Raw genomic sequence first — 17,661 nt, 5'->3', positions numbered from 1 at the left:
TTGACAAATACTGTGTAATTTTTTTTATCGAAATAATCTAATGGGTACGTGAGAAAAGAAAAACTTTCGTCGCAACCAACATCATTTATAATTCATCACATTAGATTACGCAAAAGTCGGAAAGTAGCCTTCAAAAGAATAATTCATCTCGGCTCTTTTGAGGGACGTTTTTTTCAAGCAATTTTTCGCTCTGCCAACCGTCACACGACGAATACATCGGCATGGAAGAGAGCTCCTGATTCGAGTCGTTCATAATTTTCATGATAAAAAAACACATGAAAAGTGATTTGTTTATGAAAAACCGAATCATAAAACAGCTCAAATGCTCTGGCAACCACACTTCGCAAAAAGTATAGAGATATTATGGCTATTTTGCTCGCCTCGTTCTCCAGAGTGATTCAATGTCGAGATAGTTTATCTTTCTTACTCGTCCCATTTTTTCTCTCCTCTTATTTTTATCCCCGACTCTTCTTTCTCTCTTCATCTTTCGTCGCATAAAAGTCTGCTTAAGCTCGTTCACGCCCTGACAGATCGTAGCGATGAGCTTGTCACAAGCCCCACTCGGAGTGTAAACAGTAAAAAAATTGTCTGACCGAGCACAGGCACGAACCACTGGCGTGGCTTCTCCCATGTATTCGAGAGAAAGTAGGCAAACGAGGCAACCCATAATTTCAGCTGTTTGCTTCAATCGTTCATCGCTTTCGTTCCGCACCGATCGTCAATTATCGTTTTTCCAGATAAACCAAAAATCAACTGCGATTTGAACGACAAAAACGTGTACGCCGAGTTAAAAAATTCGTTTGAATACTGCGAAAAATCTATCAGCTGACCTGGCTATTTTCCAATACGAATAGACAATATTAAAAAGCTAAGCTTCGAGAGGACGTGGAACTTTCTTTTTTTTAATATTTCAAGAAATTATCTCTCATCGTAGAATTTGGAATTTCAATCAAGAGATAAAATCTCCACGTAAATTTAACGTTGATGAACCAACATTCGATACGAAACTTATCTTCGTGTACAGCGAAAATTCACATTCGTCCGGATGTAGACATTCGCATTTATAATGGTGAAAGGCAGGGTTGGGGAGTAAAAAGCAGAATGTACAAGGGAGAGTGGAGTGCGAGCGAGGGAGGTGGGGGAGGGAAGGAATAATTGAATAAGCGCGAGTACATGTAGACTCGTATCAAGATATTATTCATATGCGCTCGTCCTTTCATAATTGACGCACCTGATCCATTAAATAGAATTAAAAAAACAGGGTCCTGCAGGCAGGAGAAAAGATATGTGTTGACGAACGTGTAATATACGAGCATGTGTGGAATTCATTATTTAAATATGCGAGTATACTCGTTTGCCAAATGTACAATTTGCAAGCTAATGAGACTGCTCCTCCCTCCCGCATGTAACAACGTAAACGTAGTGTATGCAGGACAACAAATTTTCGCCGGAATGTGGTGGTTCGATAAAAATTTTCGGGGTCAACGAAACTGGCCTGCGGAATGAAATCCGCAAAGAATTTCGCCGGCCGAATAATTATTCGATTACTCGACTTTCGCTGTCAATGAAATTACATAATATTCACATACCTGCTCCGTTAATAATGCCTCGCAATAATGAACAAAAATATCGCGATGCGTCGGGCTTATTATCCAAATTCAAGTAAAAACGTGCGCCCTAATCGAGCAACTGTTAGCGTCGAGAGCTTACAAAATTTTGTAGAGTAATGCGATTTTGATTAAGGGGCGAAAATCCACTGGCATACCTCCATTAATCTCCCAGAATGGAGCATAAAATAATTTGCTTCGTTCAATCATTCGTGTTACATGAATATGTAACTCTCGGAGTATGCAGCTGATCACTGGATACGAAAAAATTTGATAATTTATAGAAAATGAATGAGCGATCCACTCGGTCATTAAGGGGCTGGTATCGACTCAATAATTATTCATCCTTACCGAGGGAGATGCTTTTCACTAAGGTCTACGGTTCCCTCGATCGTGCGAGTTCTGCGTGCTCACCGCGAGCTCGTCCGAATTCTATGAAATATATTCCCAGGGCAAGTGTTTCAGAGAGTAGGACTGGGAGGAGCCGGAAGCTCGTGCAGTACGAAAAGTTCCGGATAACTGGATGATCTTAGGGCGAAGAAAAAGGCTGAAAAAAAAGATGAGCCAATATGTCCTTGCTCTTTTTTGCCTGGTCGCGCATTGACCTCTCACACGGGCATCGAGGATCGATATTATATTGTTTCTCTCGACTCTTTATTTTTCCTGTTTACCCTCAGGCGTCCTGAGCTCCGAGCCTTTTGCCAAGACCACAAAAAAAAAAGCAGCGCCCGGAAGATAAAAAATAAAAGGAAGAGAAGATTTTTTCTGAATTCGCGTTTGCGTTGCAGCTGTGCGCCACAGAGACCCATAAAACACTTTGAGGGATGTGGGGAGCAGGGTGGGAACACAGTACTCGAACGAGACCTATGGAGGAAGAATTTTTCCAAGGGATGCTGAGAAACGAGCGAGCAGGAAAGAGCGGAGAAGAAAAAAACTTCTTGCCAAAAGCACCTTCTGGTGCCATATTTTTCGACTGTTCCACCGATAAGGCATGCTGGATATTCTCTCGTACAGCATGGCTATGCGATTCATTCTGTCAAGTATGCTCCCGTATCACCAGATACTTGTCTACCTTCTCTGAGTTTAAAAATATGTAGATATACATAAAAAAAAAAATCAAAAACTATTCTCTGGCTATTTCACAGATTCCACTTTTTTCTCTTGCATCTCTGTCCCTGGGGTGGAGAGGAGGCAAAAAACTTGCTGATAAGTGCAGTGGCAGGAATCCTGCAGCTGCATAAATTGCTAAATAACAATTGTTGTCAGGACTAGCGTTAGAGTTTCGAGATCGTTGGATTCGAATGATTGATAATGCGATGACGTTCTCATCATTATTTCAAGGTAACAAACACTGTTTCGTAACGAGAAATAACCGAGTGGATGATTGAATGCAGGGAAGGTTGGATTCTCAGTCATGGATCATCCTTCATTGGAATTCATCCGTCAGGCAGTTTAAATTTAGAGAGACTCGTAGGGAATGAAAAGTCTGTAAGTCAGTTGGCTCCTAGAATCGAGTTTTCGATATCGCGGTAGTAATTTAACGAGCGCGAATTATCGCCTCGCTATATGAAACGTTGCTGTTCGGCAATTTATCAATCGCTAACATCTCAAATGATGGGGGATGAAAAAATAAAAAAATAATTCGATCCCCATATACGGGTCACGAAAATGGAAGATGGAAGAACTGGAAGTAAGCGAGCCTTCCACGTTATGGCAGACGATATCCAGACGATATTTAACTCGCACTTGCTTCCTCTATTCGTAATACTGAACTCGATGGGAGATCATTTTCGTCTTTTGTAATACAACACTCTTCTCGCCTCTAAGTCTAGTTTCGCTTATTCCCTTCTCTCTCTCTCTCTCTCTCTCTCTCTCTCTCGTTCTCTCACGGTAGAGAAACGATCCTCGTCAGCGGAACAAAAAGCAGAGATCCTCGGGGATACGTGACTATCTTTGCGAGTCTCTCCCCGCTGTTCTGGTAATGCGATCATACCTCTGCACACCTTGAAAAATCATTTTCTTTCAAGCCACGTTCGAAAAATAATGAAAAGAAAAGAAAATTTCACCATTTTCTTTTATAGTATCTCAATCTTTCCGGTCTGATTTTCTAGTATTGAAAGAACGTGGATCTGTCCGATTCAGCTTGAGAGATTGTTGCCTACGAATAAAACCATGGAAATAACAGCATCGTGGTTAATGGTTGTAATAAGCGTTTTACGAATTTGGATTTTAGGCTCTCGTATTTGATAAAGAGAGTGAGAGATCGCTCCTCATTTCGAAGTTGCTGGATCGTCGCCGCGATTAGACAAATCTCCCAAATATTAATCACCGTCGTTGCTCCTCGCGTCAAATTTCCCTTCGTGAGAAAAGTCCCGGCCGGGTTCAGCCTGAAGCGCGACATCAGGTTTGAGTATTCACAAAGAAAAGGACGAACTAAGAATAAGATATGTATCGCCTGATAATTTGATAAAAATTTTATCCACATCGATTAACAACTCGATACTTTGTAACGTTACATGGTAGGGAATAAACGAAGAGGAAGAATTCAAGTTTCAAGATTAGAGAATTTCCAAGAAAGAAGCGAGAACATTTATTAAAAAAAAAAAAACACTCACATACGAGCATACTCGCGCACACACATACATCGCAAGCCTCCACACCGATATACAATTTGTCATAAATATTGTACAATTGTTTCTAGAAGATTCACTCGATAACCCACGTGGCAAAAATGAGTACACGAGGAATAAAAGACGAGGACAGAAATGTCTTTTTTCACTTATCTCGAGATCGTTGTATTGTTGAGAATCCCTCGTTGGCTCTATTACTCCAGGAACCTTGGGAAAAATTCTTGCACGTACTCCAAAATAGACGTGGGAAAATTGTTCTTGATTATGGTGAAAATTGGGGCGGCCAAGCCCAACAAAACCAGATTGATGCAAAAGAGTGATTATTCCGTCATCGGTCGTGATGTTGTTGTCCCTTCGACGGTCCCGGAGCAAGAGAGCGAACTTTTGGCAAGTGCGAGCTCACGAAAATCGAGAGTGCGTGAGGAGAGAGAAAAGCGCTCCCAAAATCGAAGCTTCTCAATCACTGAATCGATGGACCGAAACTCGCGCGAAGTACGAATTGAAAAGTTGATCTCACAACTTTCTCTTTTGCCGAAATAGAAATATCGGAACGTCGCGATCTTTATAACTCGTATTATTTTCCCAAAATCTACTGTTCTCGTGAAAATTATCTATGTAAATAATAAATGTTTATTCCCCCTTTTTTGTTGAAATAATTGACTCTGCATAACCAAAGGACAATAAATAATTAGTAGAATATTTTATTTCGTAGTTACGAACGAATTCTTACAACGATAAAACCTTTTCCATAGTTTTTTTTAACTGTATCTGTCCATCAAAAAGTGCAGAATTTTTTTAATTCTTCAGAAAAAACTGTACGTTATAAATCGAATTAAGGTAGAACCCCATAGGGGCCAGCACACTGTCGCAGTATCATAACAGTCAATCGGTCAACGTCTTGAAACTGCGAAGATAAGAAAATCCCTGACATAATTAGTGGCAAATATTCACTCGAATAGACTCGTGTACTTGACTGACAAGACATCCGATGTTTAAGGGCTCCATAAACCACTGCAAGGAACGTCATACTAATAGCTGTTTCGGAACTTTTTTCCACCGCGCTCGAGTTTGCGTGTCTTCTTTTATATAACTCGTTGGCGTTCCCTATCGCGAGTGTCACGAAAGAACGATAGGATTCTTCGGCTCGATCTAGCATCGATTACGTTGTCTCTTACGTTTCTATACACATAGCGATAAAACACATAAGAATGAGATTGCAGGGAGGCGGATACTACGGCGCTTGCATATGGGAGTTCCTACGTTTTTCATCTTTCCAGTAGTTTTTCTAGAAATGTACCTTCCTGACTCGGCTGGCTCTGTTTGTCTCTTTTTGTCCCGTGTCATCTGTGACACGTTTTATCGATTCTATCGTTGAATGATTCACTACGAGCACGAATCGCGACAAGTAAAATGTTCGTGTGTACGAGAGCCAATCGAGAATATTGGTTGCTCGTGAGTTGTTTCCAGTTTTATCGTACAACAACACGAGATTGCGAGGGAAAGAAAAAAAGTGAAAAATTTTCCGTACATTCGTCGGCATATTTTTGTGGGACGAATATCTCAAGCGTTTCAGACAACCTTCGATCACAGTGAAGTACTTTATTCGTGCGTGGGTCCGATCTCACGAAAACACTCTCGTCGTGTTGTTTTCACGTGGCTGTGAGCGTATTTGGATCGAGGAGAGACGTAAATAAGCTCATTCTCCGGTAGGAACTGTCCGGTTTATTTTCCCCCAGGAACCCCGCGTATCCGGAAGTTATAGCTCGTTATGAAAAGGCGCGGAGAACACTCCCATACGGTTTCTGTTTGCACGCAAACTCACTTTGTATTTTTATGTTAAATCCGCTGAAATTCGAGTCGAGTTATAAAGCGGACTCTTTCCACTTAGCCTCTTTTATTCTTGCATTTTTGCCACGTCGAGTCGTTTTTTTTTTTTTTTTTTTTTTTTTAATCAAGAAATTTTCTCTTTTTTGCCGGATTATTTTTGCTCTTTTTCCCTTAGCTTCCCCATCGAACTAGAATGTAATGGGTTGAATTTACATTGTGTATGAAAATAAAAAAAATAAAATGTAGAAAATGGTAGGAGGATTGTGTGCTGGCCTCACTCGAGGATTCTTTTGTAAGGTAAAACTTTCTTTCGCCCTTGATGATAAGACGCTTTCGTCCTTTTCTTCTATCGCTCCATTCTTCTTAACATCGAGTCACCGTGTCCGTACTTGAATATACATAAAAACCAGAGCCACAAAACCCCCTCCGAACGAAAACCAAACAGAGAGCAAAAGAGATAGAAGCAAAGACTGCGTTCAACAGTTAAGTTGACGTGCAAGCTTTTCATTCTTTTATAGAATGAACGCGAAAGAAGAAGAAAAATACAAAAAATAAAACTCGAGTAGAACTGTTGATAGCAGAGCTTTCAAAGAATTTCAGGATTCCAGTGATTTATTTATGCTAGAATTTGAAAAGTTGATTATTTCTTCCAAATCACATTAATTATTTTGATCATTCGATAAAACCGGAGGATACAAATTTCTTAACAATTTGACAAGTTAATCAATTGGTTGGCAAGTTTATTAGGATGATATCGTTTGGTCGGATTGTTAAAGAAAAACGCTGGTAGTCACTCGTCTAACGACCATAATACGAACCCTCGTTTGCTCCCTTTATATTCTTGCGAGCTATAGAGCGGAGCAAGGTAGGCGTTTCAGTGATACTAGCGTAGTAATTAGTTTGACCTCGTTATACTTTCTTTTTTTTCTCTCTCTTTTTTCCACCCGAGTTGTTTTCACGTAGCCACAAGATCGTTCTACGTCGCTGCAACACAAGCTCTTACAAGCTCAATATCCTTTTTACGATTCTCCAGCTCTTCAAAAGTCAGTTTTGCTTAGAAAACCGTGAAATTTCTCGAGTGTTGAGTCGATTAACGCTATTCAGTAAAAACAAAACACACACACACACACACGCGCGCGGTCAGCATTCTCTCAAAATTCAACTGAAGTTTGTCACCGTGAAAAAAAGCCTCTGAAAATACACCGTTGGACCTCTGAAGCACGGAAAAAGCTCTCGTCACAAAAATATCCGGGAAAATGAATACCTCGCCATCCCGTCGTCGAATTATACGTCGGAAAATAAAACATTTCGAAATCCACTCGAATAAAAATCAGAATAACGAAACAAAGGCTTGAATACTGTATTTTATGTGGAGTTTACCTGCTACGTTCGATACACCTTCGAATAAAAGGTTTTTGCTCTGTGTCGAAGCTTCCTCTTCGATCAAAAGGATTGAAGGGTAATTCTCCGAGAGCTTTGGCTCTGAGGGAGTTGGGAGGATCGCGAAGAGGTAACATCTCTGCAAGCTTAACGTCCCTGGCGTTATAGTTCACAAAGTTTGGTAGACGAGAGGATGGGGAGGTTCCTTCGAACGTCGAAGTCTTAAGGTCGATCGATATCGTTATCATCGTAATATATTGTAGAGGGTTGTATATTTCTCAATAGTAAAACGTGAAGGGCTATTACGGTCATTCGTTGCTTAAAGAGCTGTAGTGATCGAACGTGTCAACAGCCCCACGATACACTTTCAACCCTTCTACACTCGTATTTTCCTCTCGATACTATACGGTCATCTTAATACACCGGATTCTCACCCTCGACTCAACCCTCCCTTTCCACGAGAGTAGCACTCGACGGAGAAAGCGGGACGGCAAGCATATAAAACGCATTCACGAATGCTCGATACTGGTTCGTTCAATGGAACGTAACAAAAGAAGAAAATGAGGGAAACGAAGAGGTTTCGAAAAACAAAAAAAAACAGAATGAATAAAGCGACTGTGACTCACCTTAATATCAGTTTCACCACTCGAGTGCCCAGATTTCCTGGTGTACGCAAGACGCGAGGCGCTTCGTCGACGAATGCTCAATATATCCCTGAAAAAAAAGAAACGAAGAGTCAATATAAATGGAATTAGAAAATCAGCAAAGTTAAGAATTTTCGAAGTTTTTTTATTTGTTATTTTTTCATTAAATTGATAGAAGTAAGTCCGTTGAATGATTGATCGCTTTGCTCGTTTATTCCTTCCCTAAAACTCGGCGAGTTTCCATTCGATTTCACTCGATTCTAGATTTAACAGCGTACAGGAAAATATATAAAATTTGTAGAGGCTCTAACGCTTTGTTGTTTCGTAATTGAGAACACGAAAAGTCTACTCGAGGTGTGGACTTCATATTTCACGATGTCGTCAAGAGGAAGAATTGCGGTTAAGCAGCGTTGAAGGACGCCCTAAAGAATTAGTGCGTAAAGACAGAAGAAGAGCAAGAGAACGACATTGGGAGGGCGAAGAAATCCAGAAAACGCGTGAAAAAGTTGGTCGTGAGATGTCGGGAAATTGATGGGTAGAGTGTTGACAAAAAAGAGCGTAACGCACGTGATTTTTCATCGAAAATTATTTGGGATCGGTCGATTTTTTTGTTTGACGGGGAAGGATGTGTCGCTTCGCGCTCTCTCTCTTTCTCTCCTCGAGCCTCGTCGGCTTTTCTCTCTCCTTTCCGGCTGTATACACTCGTCGTGTTACCCTTATACACAGAAAGGATCAGCCTTTAATTAAATTCTTCCACCTCTCTCACTCAAGCTGACGTATGAAGAGAGAAGAGGAAAGGGGGATTCTTGAATTTCCTCGCAACGTTCGGGCGGATTACGTATTAAGCCTCCGTCTCATTTCTTTCCGCCTTCTTCTCATTCTTCTTTTTTCACTCGCTCCATCTTCGCCAAGCTCTTGCTGACGAGGATCTCCGCGTAGATAAAGTTTTGTCGATTTAGCCTCCTCAATGCTCTCGTTTTACTCACGCAGAGGCTATATTCCTCGAGGACCCATGTAATTGAGAATAATTCTGTTAATATTTGAAATTTTCATTCGTTTCGCTCCTTTTTCTCATCTCAATTTCATACTCTCCAAAGATTAACCACTTACAATTCGAACTCACTTCGACGCCCCTTCGAAAAACTATGTCTTCATCCCAATGATTATGTGTTTGCAAGCATAATTCATTCACCCCCTTATCGCTTCCCCTTGCATCTTCCAAGAGAATGAAAAAACGAAGAAAATTGTGCGGGAAAGCGGATGGAATAGTTCGAGAGTATACATATGTTTACACCGATGATATCTGGTGAAGTGATCTTTCCATCGCTCCACAAGGATTTTCAGAAGCACGCCCGATGATAAGCGAATCGATTGAGCTCCGTTCGAGCAGCAACACTCGAAAATCGTTCGACGAAATGCGTCGTCGATGCGCGCGGAGGAAAAGAAAAATCGGTTTAATTAAATTTTCTCATCTCGCTCAGCTTTTTCAACCTTTCCTCGAGCTTCAATTCGCAAATTTATTTAGTACCGCGCTTATTCGACAACGCTGCAAACCAGACAAATGTTTGCTGACTTATCCCCATCCCAGAGTCTAATCGAATGTTTTACCAAAAAATTCAAAAAGTTCATCCCCATTCTGACCTCTCGAGGGATTGTGAAAAATCGTATCTTCTCGGCGCTGCCAATTTTTTTTAAAACCAAGCTCTGCTAATATTCCATATCCGGTCGAAAGCTCAACCGGATATCAAACTTGTCCAATATCGATCATTGCAATACCCATAACGATTATCGAAGCTCTCCGAGCAGAGCTTCAGAAATTCATTTCCGCCTCGAAACCCGGGCCTCTCACTCTTCGTGTGTATATATGTGGGACTACCTTAAGCGTGAGCATACGCAGATATCTGTCTAGATAATTCTGTTCCGTCTCGTCACACCTCTTAACAATGACTGAGACGAAGTACAGGCCTGTATATAGTCATGCATATCCACATTATTTGAATTATCGTAAAATCGATCCATAAGCGAACATCGTACGCGTATATGTGTATGTAGCGAGCGGAAAGGAAGATCTTAATCCTCCGGAGGGGATAATGCACCTGAGAAATCTGTTGTAACGTAAGAGGAAGCTTTCTCTTCAATCTGGGACTAAAGCCCACGACTCTAGATATTAATCATGAAAGATTTTATGCGAAATGTTCGTTTTTAAAGATTAAAGAATAATTTTATATTCGTTGCGTGGTATTTTTAAGGTACGAGAGTCGAACTGCTCAATTGGGAGCAATAATTAATGTGATATTATACAGCTTAGATTCGCAGACGTTGAAACTAAACGCGAAAAGAAAAGAAAATTCACAGTTGCTGCGAAAAATGAGAGCAGGAGTTGTAAGGACATTAAAAGAATATGATTCGGTCAACATTGTCTCGAGTGTGGAAATGGTCGTATGTGAAAAATGATTGTTGAAGGAGATGAAATATTAGAACGCGTTTTTCCAAGCTTTGTCGGGGGTTTTCAGAGGGTGAGAAACAAAAAAAATGGAAAATGAAATTGGGTCAATCTTGGATAATAAAGCAGGCTCGGGTTTTCCTAGGGAGCAACCTTTTTTTATTTGTGACATTTCTTCGGGGACAGCTTGTCGAGGATCTCCATTTTGGCTGTACGTCACGGTATCCCGTATCGCTGGACCAAAAGCGCCGTAACGGATCAAGGCAAAAAATGAGCGAAAGGGAGGGGGGGGGGGGGGGGTAGTGGAGGGTACAGCAAAAGATTGCTCTGGAATCGTGCGAACGCCAGCATTTTGGTCCTTGACAAGCGATGAGACTGGTTTACGAGGACCGTAGGGACTGTAAACTTTTTTTTTTACGAGAAAAAGTCTGAAGAAACATCCGCGACGACGGAGACGAGACGACGAAAATCGTTGCGTACCGTTACAGTTCCAGGACACGTTGTAATAAAAAAAAACGTAGAAATATACTTGAGAAAAAAAGTAATACCAAAAAATGGGTCGAGACGGATAGCACGTAGAAGCAGAAATATAAAAATTTTTCATACAACTCGTATTTTTAAAATTGGTTTTTTCCCATTCTTTTCCCCGAATTAGTACCTCAAGCGTATGTTTATGAATATAAAAGAAATGGGAACGGATGAATAAAATGGAAAACGAAGGGTTAGAAAAAAACCACGATGAAAGACAGCAGACCGATGACAGCTGGATTACTGAGAAAAAATTCCTAAAAAACGTGAAATGAATGAAAAAGAGGAAAAAGAATTCAATTCGAAAGGAATTTTATCTCGCGAGCGTGGATAAATCTTTGTCTCTCGAAGTAGAAGAATTAGGGATGGTACATTGAGTTATTTCGATGTTGGCTCCGCAGTAAGAGGGGAGACCGATCAATCCTCGAGGATGTCCAGGTCGTTATCGAGCTTCGACAGGAGAGAGAAAAAAACATATTCATCAGCCTGATCCGTTTTCCAAAGCCGCAGGGAAACGGATGACGGAAGTTGGACAGAAATAAAAATTAGCCAAGTGAAGCCATAACAAACTATAACGAGGCATGAGTTTCGTTATCTGCGAGGCTCGTTCGAGTTTATTCTGTTTTTTTTTGCGCGTCTAAGTCAATATTGAAGAAATATGAATCTGGAATCTTAAATGAAAAAACTTTTTATCACTCGACCAAAATTCATCATTCGAGTGTCGCGTGAGTCACGTCGCTTTCACACGTAACAATTAACCTACACTTCCGACGAATCCACTAATTCCCTCCCCAATGCTCTCACAAGCGCCACGCCTCATTCCGCGAACGAATTTCCATTAAGGTCATGAAACTCGCGATGTCGCAAAAAATGTTTTAACTCACGTCAGCGGAAAAAATTCTACGGTAATGAGGTTTCAAATTGACGACGTTTCCGCAATACAACTGTCAACGAGTATTTGAATTTAAAAAAAAACTCTAAACTTATGTTACTTTAGCCCATAATTTACTGAAAATTTTCGCTCTCTGCTTCATCAAAATGGTCGAAACCATCGCTTTCTCCAATAAAAATGAAATGGAAACATTCGAATTGTTATCGACGCCTTAAAATCTCAAGCCAACTTACGAAAGGGTCGAGAAATTAATGGTTATCGAATTAATACTTTATGGCTGTAACGACGACTATTTTTACAAACAAATTCGACAAGTTAATCGTCGTGACAAATGCGTTGTGGATTTAACAACCAACAAAGAGTAAATCCCTTCGAATTTAATTAAAACAATAAGACTCGGGGTGAAAGCAATAATTGAAGGATCCAATTACAAATTTGTTAATTACGCAGCCGGTACGGATGAATAATTCACCAATTAATATTTAAAAAATGCGAGTATCGAAGCACGATGAATATATTTGTAGCAATCAATGTTTCGAATGCGTAATAAATCGTTGGTTTCAAACATAAAAGCTGATTGAACTCGACGCGAATTAACGCTTCGAAATTATTATTGAACGAATGGTGAAGTAACTTCGATTCAGACATTAAACCCATCAATAACGCGATGCGAACACGTCGAAAAGGATCAACAATAAAATAATCGTTGTGACTGCTCTTGCTTTCGGTTTATTAGCGATGAATAAGATGCGAGCAAGAAACTGGAAAGACAACAGCGAGTAAAACAACCAATCGTTGGCCACGTACTTTTGACACTCGTACAAAGCACGGACAGAGACCGACCATTGGCACATGGCCGACGACTGGACGTTTACCTTGTTCAATGAGAGTAACCGCTTCGTGCGTTAATTAATATCTCGAGGCGCCACGCATCTCCGGAGTCTCTGGTTCAGCTATAATATTACAACGTTGCATGCCGGCCCTTAGAGCGTGACAGTGCACAAACAAACCAGACGCTGACGCATGGATGGATCGCTTATAAACAAAAGGCTCCAACCTCGACTGTTTAGCCGGCCGAAGCTACGTCCGTTTTCGTTTAGAGTCAATATTTGGATGCATATTACGATGAAATATTCGCATAGATGCGGCCCTTTCTTGCCATCATTTATTTTGTGAGATCTGCCAGAACTTTGACTTCGAGGCACTCTTTCCCAATGCACTACTGAAACGTATCCGACAGTCTCGGGGAATCTGTGGAAAGTCCGGCTGGTAAAGCCGGTTACATTTAAACTGAGTTTCAACAGGTTCGTACGATTTCAGTCGGGAAAAACTGCCTCTCGTTCAATCAATTATTCGCCGCTGTCAGTCTTGTATTCTATTCGTCAATATGTGGGCGCGTTTAACAGCAGCCACACAAATCCTTACCGCGTGTACATGTAAATTAATGTTGTCGCATAAGGCCGAGGCGCCAACGCTCTTGCCTCCATGAAATTTCCATCGCACCGCACCGCGAGCTTCGCAATATCGCACGCACTACCCTAATGCGGGGGCTTTGATATTGGATCGTCTTGGATATTCCAGGATTCCGAGAATCGTTGCAATTACTTTTTCGCAGGTTCGGACTGCAAGCTTTTCCGAACGGAAATTGGATGTCGTTGGTGTTAATGCTGTTTGTTACTGGGCATCGATTCCTTCAACCTTTTAAGGACGGGTCTGGTCAAAATATTGACCACTAGTTTGGTCGACGGTCCGCGTGAAAGATTCATCGATATTATGGACGAATTTCGTGTACAAGGTAGATTTCAACCCAAAAATAACGGAGATTAACGGAGTCAAATGGTTCGAGTAAAAAAGCGAGTTGACGGATTCATTCGTTTTTGTTTATTGCGTTTTAAAACGAGGGTGAAAATGAATAATTTTTTTTTTTTCATATTTCAAAAAGGTGCTATTCGAACAGTGAAAAGTGAATTCCATGGACCTGTAGGTGGCTTCCAAAAATTGGCACGCGCAGGTTTTTAGAACACAACAGTTTCCACTCGCGTTTATTCATCTTTCTTTCCTTTTACCTTTCGCATGCCTCACTTCAAAACTCTTTACCCTAATTATCTAGTCGAGTTTGTGGCACGTACATCGTGTGAGAAATAAAAATAAAACTGCCATTGACTCGTATATAAAGCAGAGGAGTGGCGAGCGGACGAGCGTCAGAGAGAAAACCTTCTTAGAAAGAGACGATTTTTTTCGCACATGAGAAAACTCGGGCAGACAGAATGATGTGGGGGAATTTCCCTCAGCGGTTTCTCTTCGATGTTTTTCTCTGCGCGCTCTTATTCTTATTTTTATATTTTTTCTTCGCTTTGCACCCGAGTCTACTGTGCAAGGGCGACGCGCGAGTTTACAATGGCCCGAGAATACACCCTCAGGGCATACACCACTACCCTTCTCGTTAGGTTTCGTGTCTCGGGATGAAAGCAACGGGAAATGGGCGACAGCACTAAGGGATGATACACAAAAGTAGGGGAAATGAGGTTTGCTATTCCTGCTTGTTTTTTTTTTTTTTTTTTTTTTTTTTTCACGAGATCAGCGATTGTCGAACGTTTTTAAATATCGAATTCAGAATATTTCGGGAAAAATATCACATCGAGTGGCTCATTCTCTGTGAGACGATATGGGAAAACAAAACCAACGGAAAAGTGAGATTCAAAATGATTTTTAAGGGAAAAGATACTTTGAGTGTTCGGAGACGTTAAGGGGTTTTCTCTTCGAGTTAAAAAATTTCGATACTTTTATTATAAAGGAAGAATATTTTAAGTGAAAATTTCTGAAGTTTCAGTCGCTGATGTCTCCTTCGGACTAAGAAACCACGACAGATAAATATACGTTTGATGCGTCTACCGATATCAGGGAATCTCTCGAGGTTTTTTTATCGTGGCAGCAGCACTCTCCACACGAATTGACGAGAGGGTGAAAGTCTATAGTGTCTATTTATCACGAGGTGTTTGCATAATACGTGCGTATATCAAAAACAATTTTCTCGTCCCCTCGCGGTAACAAGATCGTTGCCGAACGTCTTCCCATTGACTTTTCATCTTGAAAAAGAAAAGAAAAGAGTAGTGGAAAACGGGTATTGCTTCCAGCGCCATTTATCTTCGGGCTTTGTGATTTACGCAAAGTCTTAGAAATGGAATTTTTACGCTTTTTTGCGATATTTACTGCACCTCCAAAAATCCAATCGAGTCTAAAAATTTCGAGTGAAAAACGTCAGCATCAATGACAGTCGTATTATTATTTGCGACAAAAATGTGACATAAAATGTGAGCAATTACATTCTCAATCATTCGAAAATGAAATGAATAAAATTCTTTTTGCCTCCTCTCAGTTTCATTCGAATTTTGTTGATAATTTTCTATCGTACAATGAAATTTCATTCCCGCACCCCAATAAACGTCCGTTTGTCCATTTCTGTCTGCATATCTGTGTTTAACTATTGTATGGAAATTTCAATTACGTGCATCAATATGACCAGCATAACCGAACAACTCGTACCATGTGTTGCAGCAAACCCAAGCTCTTGTATCGAATACGATAACGTCGTGTCATGTTACAGTTGCTCGAGCGAGAAACGGAGAGATGAAAAGGGAAGGCGCACCTTGCTCGATACCGAATTACCTGTCGGCGTCCAGCCCGTCAACGGCGTTTGGAAAATCGTCTAATTTCTTTGAGGTCTACATTACTCGTATAACGAAGCCAAATATTGTTGTTTGTTGCAGCGACTAAAAAATGAAAGAAAGTTTGAAGCATGTTGAATGATTTAACAGTGTCGTTTCTTAATTTATATGAAAATTCAACAACAACAAAATGTTTAAAAGATTCTGTAGATTGTAGAATATATCAAAAGCTTTTTTGCAATAAAAGATTTTGGTGAAACGTCAATACTCGAAGCGATTTCTTGGCCACTGAATGCTTCGACGATTCCTCACAATCGGACCTTTTTCAAATCTCGAGGATAGATGTAAATAGATTTCGGTAACATGACGTTCGCATCCTCTTTTCTTTACCTTTTTTCTTTGCCTGACTTTGAGCTCGCGTCTTTTCTCTTTTGAGCCCATCAGTCAATCCTCTCAACAATCCAAGTGACATGTCGCAGAGCCTCCATTCCCTCGATCTTTGTATCTCGGGGGAGGAGCATGTCTATACATTTATTTATATTCGAAAATTTTCCTCTCGCAATGTCGGTGGCAATCAACCGGAGCTCAATCTTTTTATTCGCCTCGTGCGTCATGATTTTTTTCTTCTTTTCAGCATCATAAAAGTATAAAATTTTGTCATCTTTTGATCTCCTCTTTTCGTGCATATATTGAATTTACATAAAAAGCGATTAAGGTTGTTCAATAGCACAGCCCCGATTTCATACGGAAATTTTGACGAAAATATAAAATTCTGTGGTTTCTCCATTTGAGCACGTGGCAATCATCAAACAGAAAATGTGTATCGAAATAACTCGAGAACGGTTCTTAAAATTTTTATTTTAAAAAACACAGTTTAGAGTATCTTCTGAAGAAAAAAATCAGAAAAAGACACGATCCACCGTCTAGTTTTTGAGAAAAAAATGATTTAATATATTTAATATGTGTACAGTGTTGCCACGATTCACGCACTTCTGAGCGTTCATTTGTATGCTCGTATATGTGCATACGGCATAAAGATGTATTCTAGCAGGGGCGTACGCAAAAAAAAATATAAAAATTCCAAAATCATGAGGAATTATGAAATTTTAGTAAAATATCGTAACCATATATTTTTCAACTGTTCATCAACGATAATTTGTTTTTACCGAAAAACGTTGACGGCGAATATTTTGAAAATGTGGCAATTTCAAATGCGCACTTGAGTCGTTTTCTCTGACAATGAAACGTGATTTCGGAATATTTATATTCGCTGCCACCCTCGTATTTATCGGATTTTCATTCAATCGTTACCGACGTTCCTGGTACGTTTTCATTTCGGAAATCCGATTACCGCTCTATCATTTCTGCAGGGTCAATAGTTGACTCGTGGATCAAGTCTTACGGAGAGGAAGGAATTGAAAAAGACAGAGAAACGATAAAACGCTATTGAGAGCTATAAGAGAAATGAGCTCGTTGGTTAATACGGGAATGAATAGAAGAGCAATCGGTGTGAATCGAAGCGAAATGATTTTATTGCTCGGAGAAGAAAAGCGCTGCGTGAGCGAACTGCCCCCGCAAACGTCGATGACCGGGACAGATTCATTCCGATTCATTGTCGTTCCATTTTACATCGTGCGTATTTTCCTCCAAGTCAATCAAGCAAAACAGATGAAAATGAGTAAATCCATTGTGAATTCTGCATCAATAAATGAAAGTTCAATTGAAAAGAATAATTAGTTGATTGTTATGAAATTAAGAGCATGAACTATATAAAATCCAGAGCAATTCAAATGCCACAATTTATTGTTAGAAAATTCAGTAAAATATCTAATTTGCAATGAAACCGAAGAATTCTTTGATGGAAAAAGTTTCACAGATCTCCTAATTTCCAGTATTTATATTTAACAAATCTAATAAAAATGACCTCTTTACGGTTGGAGCATCACAAAAAATATACAGACAATTAGAAAAATGAGGAAAAAGGATTCAGAATATCTTCTCACCGATCGCACATCCTATAAGTTTATTCTCAACATTTATTCACC

General features: G+C 40.1%; 1 protein-coding gene across 3 annotated transcripts in view; it reads right to left on the bottom strand.

Moving 5' to 3' along the window:
• LOC122410222 (1-phosphatidylinositol 4,5-bisphosphate phosphodiesterase epsilon-1-like) overlaps positions 1-17,661 on the bottom strand; it is a 113,306-nt gene that overhangs the window by 59,779 nt on the left and 35,866 nt on the right. For all 3 annotated transcript variants that reach the window (XM_043418340.1, XM_043418343.1, XM_043418342.1), the window contains exon 3: positions 8,071-8,158. The gene's annotated coding sequence lies outside the window, so the exon portion shown is untranslated. The remainder of the gene's footprint in view (positions 1-8,070; positions 8,159-17,661) is intronic.

The sequence above is a fragment of the Venturia canescens genome, chromosome 4 (assembly GCF_019457755.1).
Source record: "Venturia canescens isolate UGA chromosome 4, ASM1945775v1, whole genome shotgun sequence".
Lineage (NCBI taxonomy): Eukaryota > Metazoa > Arthropoda > Insecta > Hymenoptera > Ichneumonidae > Venturia > Venturia canescens.
Note: the sequence above shows the minus strand (reverse complement) of the source record. Positions and strands in the feature narration are given on the sequence as shown.